The sequence below is a fragment of the Marmota monax genome, unplaced genomic scaffold, assembly GCF_021218885.2.
Source record: "Marmota monax isolate L192 unplaced genomic scaffold, Marmota_monax_Labrador192_F-V1.1 WCK01_AAM20220418_F8-fsc00038, whole genome shotgun sequence".
NCBI lineage: Eukaryota > Metazoa > Chordata > Mammalia > Rodentia > Sciuridae > Marmota > Marmota monax.
Window position 1 is genome coordinate 2,363,192 of NW_026692498.1, and position 7,442 is coordinate 2,370,633.

Below are 7,442 nucleotides of genomic sequence, written 5' to 3' on the forward strand. Positions count from 1 at the left end.
CTGGGGATTGAACCCAGGCGCTGCTAGGCAAGGCTCTGCCACCAAGTTTCACCCTTCCCAACCCTGGTATTCGGTTTTGAGAGAGGGTGTGGCTAAGTTGTGATCCTCCTCAGTCTCCCAAAGGGCAGGGATGACAGACGTGGCCATCGTGCGTGGCCAGGGGTGCATGTTGTGCAGTGGTCCTCTGGAATCTGCCCTCTGCACCAGTTAGGTATGAAGCCCCTGGTGACTCCCAGAAGCATCAAGGAGCCAGGGGCTGAGACACTCATGTGAGACTTGGGAGCACCCCTGGGGACCTGAGGGATCTGGTGCCTTTGGTTGGCTGCTCTGACATTGCCAAGGCCCTGACAGTGACATGGCCCCAGGCGGCAGGGGCTGAGCAGTGGCACCCAAGTGCCTAGCAAGGTGGGTGTGGTGGCCTCAGGGACAGCACAGGCAGAGCAGCCATCAGAGGTCAGCTGGCGCAGACCTGCGGCGGGAAGCTCGGGAAGCCCGCTCAGCTGGGACCTGATTCACGTCACAGAAGCTTCCAGGGCCAGGAAGCAGACGTCCAACCTGAATCATAGAAACAGAGACAGACCAGTCCATCCCCAGATTGGAGCCGCTTTACAGACTCAGTTCCCTGGGGAGGGGAGGCCTGGCCCAGCGCAGGGAGAAGCCAGCACAGCCCCTAAGATGGGCACCGTCGCTGGCCCCCACCTTCCCCAAAGGGACCTCTAGGCTCTCACCAGTGCCCTGGAGACAGGGAAGCAGGCTGAGCTGAGGGACCATGGGCCCCGGCTCCGGCCTGGCATTGGTTCTGGGAGACGCAAAGCTCACAGTGGCCCCCCGGAGAGGGGCTAGGGAGGGCCGAGCGGCTCACAGGCTGTGGCACAGGTCCTTCTCGCTGTTGGCCCAGTGAGTCCCAAAGCCATCCCGGGGCTATTGCTCTTCCCAGGACGCGTGGCTGGAACAGAAACGTGCAGCACCTGGCAGAGTCCCCAGTGGTGAGGTCAGTGGGAAGGCCAGCGGGGCCACTAGAGCTGCCCCCACCTGGGACAACGGAAAACCTAAATGATGGAGTTCCTGGAGGAACTGCAGGTCGATGGCACCACCAAGGACTTGGAGGAGGCCCCGTTCAGTGCCCTCTTTGCCCGTTGCCGAGGGCACTGGGTCCTGGACAGTGGCCCTGGGCTGTCTACCACAAGCACGGCTGCTGTGCCAGATGTGGCTTCTCCACTCGAGCAAATGAACACATCTCCCGACCACAGGCACTGCTGGGCCAGCACTGCCCCTTTGCCCACGCTGGTCCATGAGGCCACCAGGACCACCGCCCTCAGGCTGGCCAGGCCAGCACCACACCTGGCCACCATTGCTCGGGAGCACTTCAACCATTGCTCGGGAGCACTTCAACCCCCAGGCCTTGTCACAATAGATCACAGGGACCTTGATCCCCTTCCCAAGCCATCAGCTGTCCCTTTGGCCTGGAGACCTAACACTGACTGGACCCAGTGAGCAAGAAACAGGGGGACACATGATCAGACCCCAGCAGGCCCTCAAGGCCCAGGGAGTGACATTGAGAAGTCCCCAGACCTGTCCCCACTCCTGCTTTCTGCCTCTACTCATCCTGCTCCTGTAGCCTCATGGGCAGCTCCCTATGGCCACTGGACAGAGGGTCAGCCTGGCCTTTTGCCTCTGCACAACACAGAGACCACCGCACGTGGGCACTTCTCCTCTCCAGGAGAACACGGCCAGGGGGCCTGCCCAGGGGGCCAAGCCCGGGGCCGCACAGAGGCTGTGCCTTTGCCTGGAAGGAGAAAAGGCCAGGCCTCTGGTCATCCCCAACCAGGGCTCCGTCCGATGGTCACCTGGATGGCTAAGGACTGGGAGGGATATGACTGGAAAACTGGTGACCAAGATATGAGGGGAAGGGGGACCTGGACAGCCATTTGCGTGGGCAAAGAACATGTCCCCTGTGAACGCTCAGCCCAGGGTGGCCTCAGCAGAGGAGCCTTGGACATCAGGGGAGAGGATCATGTGTGTCACAGTGACTGGCCTCTTTCCTCAGTCTCCCCATCTCCGTCCTGAGGTTCCTGAGCAAAGGGCCCCAGAACAGGCAGGAGGGGACGCGTGGGCTCAGCAGCCTGGACCGCCGCTGTCCAGCCAGCCTGGTGTGTCCACACCAAGTGCTTCGTCTGCCTGCAGCTGGACCAGCAGGGAGCCCCACGTGTGGCAGTGCTCCCCAGGAGGCCGGCCGGCCCCCTGGTGGCAGGTGGCATACATCAGGGTGCTTCTGTGTCCCTACTGGAGGTGCTTCTTCCACGTCACCATCCCTGGGGTAACAGGAGGCCTCGTCCCCTTCACGGTGTCACACGCGTCATCAGCCTGCGAAGGCGCTCGCATAAAACACCTTCGACTGTGGGCTGTCCACAGACGTGTCCCTTGTACCTCAGAGGACGGGCTCCGTGTCTGGTGAGGGGCTTCTCCTCATGCTGTGTCCTCGGGGGGGAGGAGAGGGCGAGGACCTCCCTCTACACGTGCCCCAGCCCCGCTCACTGGGGCTCCCCGGTGGGACCCAGTCCCCCCGAGGTCCCTCCTCCTAATGCCCTCGCCCTGTGGGCTACGCTCCTCGACCTGTGGATTTGAGGGACAGAAACACTCACATCACAGCTCGGCTTCGCTTCTGACGGAGGAGCAAACACTCCCCTGTCCATGGGCAGCAGGCCCCGTCCATGGGCAGCTCTGCTCTTGCCTGGCCCCACCATCCTGAGGCCGAGGCTGGGTGGGACGACGGAACGGCCGTGGGAAGAGGCCAGCCAGCTGTGGGGCCCGCCCTGCAGGCCGAGGTCCTCAGGGAGGCTGATGTGCGCAGAGGCAGCGTCCACAGTGCGCTACCGTTTCTCCCCCAGCCAGGGTTCAGGGGTCCAGGAATCGAGGGGTGGACGCCAGTGGCCACTCACTCCCCGTGATCCCTAGGGACGAACTGGCAAAGCTTCGATTCCTGCTCCCAGGACCTTAGCTCTGCTGGCCTGGAGGCCCCGGGTCCAGGGGAGGATGCTCCCCCAGGAGACACACTGGACGAGAGGCCACCTGCTCCCTGGCTCCTCTGGCCTCTGGGTCAACAGGCTGAGGAGTCACTGTTTGTGGGCCACTGATCGGGACGGCTGCTCCACTGCGGAGGGAGCAGAGTGTCCCTGGAAGGCTGGAGAGCCCCCAGGGCAGTTCTCAGGACCGCCAGCCCCTCAGGAGAACTCCACCCCCAGCCCAGGCAGGATGATGGAAAGTCCACCGGAAGGTCCAGTTGCCCCTGCAAGGCAGAACCAAGGGCAGCGGAGGGGCTTGCTGAAGGCCCAGCGCACGCAGGGGGCGAGGGAAGAGGCAGCTGGAGATGCAGCCACACCACCTGGGAGCAGGGCTGTGACTACCAGGAGCTAGTCCCTGTGGAGAACAGGGTGCACCCTGGAATGGGTACAGAGGTGTCTCAGAAAACCTGCAGGGGAACACCATCTGACCCAGCTGTCCCACTCCTCGGTCTATACCCAAATGACTTAAATTCAGCACACTGCAGCGATGCAGCCACATCAATGTTTACAGCGCTCCATTCACAACAGTTAAGCTGGGAACCAACCTAAATGCCCTTCAATAGATGAATGGATAAAGAAAAATGTGGTACATACACACAGTGGAGTATTACTCAGCCATAAAGAAGAACGATTTTATGACATTTTCCGGTGAATGGGTGGAACTGGAAACTATCATGCTAAGTGAAATACGCCAATCCCCAAAAACCAAAGGCCGGATGTCCTCTCTGATATGCAGATGCTAACACACAATGGTGGTGGGAGGGGAATAGAAGTTCACTGGATTAGACAAAGGGGACCGAGGGGAAGGGAAGGGGGGTGGGAATGGGCAAGACAATGGAAAGAGGCAGATTTCCCATGTTCGTATAGGAGTACGCGACCAGAGAGACTCCACACCACGCACCAGCACAGGAATGGACCTTTCCTCCAGGTGTGGACGATCTGTCCGAACACGCTCTACTGTCGTGTGTAACTGAACAGGCAGGTGGTCTCCTACACTCTCGGGGAACCCCTGCGCTTGCCTCATTTTCCTCTATCAGGCATTTTTTTCTGTATGGGAGTGTTGACTGCCTCACATCCCTCAAGTCGTGGGATGTCGGAGCAAATCCCGCCGAGGACCTGGCTGCTCCTCTGGGAAGGGGTACAGCAGATTTGGCGGTACTCAGGGGGCTGTGCAGTGTTGGGCGGCCAGGACTTGTGGCTGTCCTTCTGGGGACAAGTGTGGTGGAAGGAGACGTGCCGCCTTGGGAAGGGCTGGACTCGTGGGCCGTGGGTATCCACCTTCCCGGGTTAAGAGCGCCCAGAAGCTGGCAAACCAGGGGGTCTGTGAGTGCTCCCGGGTGGGCCGCGCGGGTCAACCAGTGGCTGAGTGAGGAGGACCCACCTTGCCCAGTGTGGGTGGCACCATCCTACAGCCGAGGGCCCAGACAGAGCTCGCAGGCCGAGGAAGGGCAAACTTGCCCCTCCCCCACCCCAGTCCCTCTCTCCTATAACTGGGGCACCACTCTGCCCATGGACGCCAGAAGCCCAGCCTCTCTGGCCTTTGGACTCCAGGACCTGCACTAGAGCCCCTGCCCTCTGATCTCAGGTCTTTGACTGGGGACAGAGAATTACACCATAGGCTCCCTGCTTCGGGGCCTTTGAACTGGGACTGATGCTCTTGGCAGCCTCCGGGTCATCCAGCTTGCACACGGCCTCCGGGGGGGGGGGGGGTCCTCAGCCTCGGAGATCAGCCCATCCCCCTGGTAACCCCACCTCTCCCTGCGTCCCCATGAAGGCTCTGGCAGGTGCCACTGAGTACACCCTGGCCCTCCCTGAGGGACCAAGGCTCTGGGGCAGCCGGGCTGAGGCTGCAGGCCTGGAATCTCCCTGGGGAATCGCTGAGAGGGCTCCGTTGGGAGAGAGGGGAGCTGGAGTCGGGATGTGCATGTGATGGCGGCAGCCACAGACCCAGCTCTGGGAGAATGGAGCCTGCATCCGCCCACTTCCTCCTCCTTCCGCCTTTTGTCCCCTGCAGACCCCCGCCTATTGTGCCACCAAGCTCGGGTGGGCCTCCCCGCTGTGCCCCACGTGCCAGCTGTGTCTGGACACACCCAGCTCCACCCCCCAGGCCTTTCCTGGGTCTCTCTCAATGCGATCAAGTGGACATTCAGACTGACCGTCGCAGGCGGGGTGTGCAGCAACTGCAGACCAGGGGCAGGTCTTGGAGTGCGGCCTCCCTCCACAGGTCCTGGAGAGGGGCCGTCCACACCCTGGCAGGGTAGGGCAGGCCCTTCCTTACGTGAAGATGCCCATTTCCTGTCCCTGAGGAGCCTGGACCCCACGGCCACCAGAGAGGGACTCAGGGTCTGGCCAGCAACTTCTGACATGGTCAAGGGGTGAAGAGCCGTTGGACACGTTCTCTGGAGGTAGAGTGAGGAAAGAGGGACCAGTGTGACGAGAATGAAGAGGAGCCAAGGTGGCCCCACCCACAGGGCTGCAGGGACATGCTCCCCGGGCAGGTGGACTCCCTCCCTCCTGCCTGCCCCGCTGAGGGCCCTCTGTCCTGAGCTGGCCTGGTGGGTCCCTCTGTTCTGGGTGCTGTGACGAGGACCACTCGACCACAGTGCCCCTCCACAGCCCCTCACATGTCCAGAGCCCTGTGGGGGAGAGGTTTATCATCTCTCCTATCCCTGGGTCATGGCCAAGGCCCCTGGACAGGACAGACTGACAAGGGGAAACACGCAGGTCTGTTAACACACATCTCACAAGACGGGGAGCCCCAGAGTGGAGAGCGCGGGTGCCCTGGAGTGTGACGCACAGAGGGGTGATGGTGATGAGGGTACAGGGAGGAGGGCCCCTCAGGTCACAGAGACCTGCCCTCGCTTCCTCCAGTACCAAGGGCCATGTTTTAAGTGGCCTGTCCTCAGCCCCGTCACTCCCAAACCTGGTTCCTTGTGTGTTGAAGAAACACGTGGACTGGGGAAGGGGACAGAGGAGGCTTCCAGACCCACGGGGGCATGGGGGTGCAAGGGGGCCTGCCCTGGGAGCAGCGCTGAGGGGCTGCAGCCAGGAGTGGGGCCAGGGGTCGGGAGTTGGCGGCTGCTGTGGGCGGGACCTTCCCTGAAGGGGCAAAGGGCAGGGACCACAGGCTTCAGGAGGGGGCTCTGATCTGACCAGAGAGACAGACGCAGGCCGGGACCTGAGGTCTACAGCTCCCCGCTGCCCCAGGTCCCCGCCACACCTGCACAATCACAGGGAAGGCACTGGGAGGACACGGAGCCCCGTCAGAGATGGCAGGGGGAGAAGACCCCGTCCACCAGGCCTGCGCCTCCCATCTGGCTTTCCATACGGAAGTGGCACCCACCTTCGGGGCTCTGGGCCTTGGGTAGTGTGTGTCCCTGAGGGGCAGGCTCCCTGTGACAGCCTGGCAGACAGTGTGTCTCTGCCTGAAGATGGGGCCGGGGCGTCCCCAGAACCACGGTCGTGTTGAGGAGGGAAGGGAGAGCCAGGGCCCTTGCTGAGGCCCGTCCCCCCGCACCTCGAGCTCTGCCCCTGCCCTGGCACCAGATCCCACTTTGGTGGCCCCTCTGCCAGCACTCCTGCCCCCTCTCTCCAGGCTGCGGTGGCCTGGCCTATGTCCCAGGAGCCCCCTCATTGGACCCACTTTATGGGGCCTCCTCGCTGCCTACCTGAGCTCCCTACGGTCCCTTTCAGATCCATCAACACCAACTCCCCAGCCCCATTCCCATGGGGTCCAGCTCCTCTGTGGGGCCCCTGACCACAGGGCCCATCCTGAACCCTGACCCTCATCTGCCACAACTCCCTGGACCGCCTCATTAGCTGGTCTCACTTTGACATTTTTTCCTCTCAATTATTCAGTATTGGTCTGGAAGCCAGAGCTGAGTTCGTGTGCGAATAGCAGCAGCAGGCACTATTGATTGCTATTCGTTTTCTTTAATCTTAATTATTAGAACACCCACCCCACCCTGCCCACAGCCCGGTCTTCCCACTGAGGACCAGCGTCCACCCATCCCCGCCTGTTCTCGGGGCTGTTCCAAGAGCCTGGGCCTAAGTGCACATCGCAGCCATTAGGGCCTCCCCAGAGCCCGTCCACTCCAGTGGGAGGCAGCGATAGTTAGATTCCAGAACCTTCTCTCTGCTGTGTCTACCAGTTCCTCCTGTCTCTGACCATTCCCAGGCCCAGACAAGACTCCTCACTTTGAAAGACCCATCTCCAGCCAGACTTTCTGTTCTCTGTAGACCACTGGCTTCCCCTGTGGACACTGCTCCATCCTGTGGGTGGGGGACCCTCCCCAGGTCCAGTGGTCCCTCCAGCCTGTCTGGGTCCACAGGCTGGGGACAAGTGAGGCTGCACTCGACAACTCAACCTTCCTTCCCTGG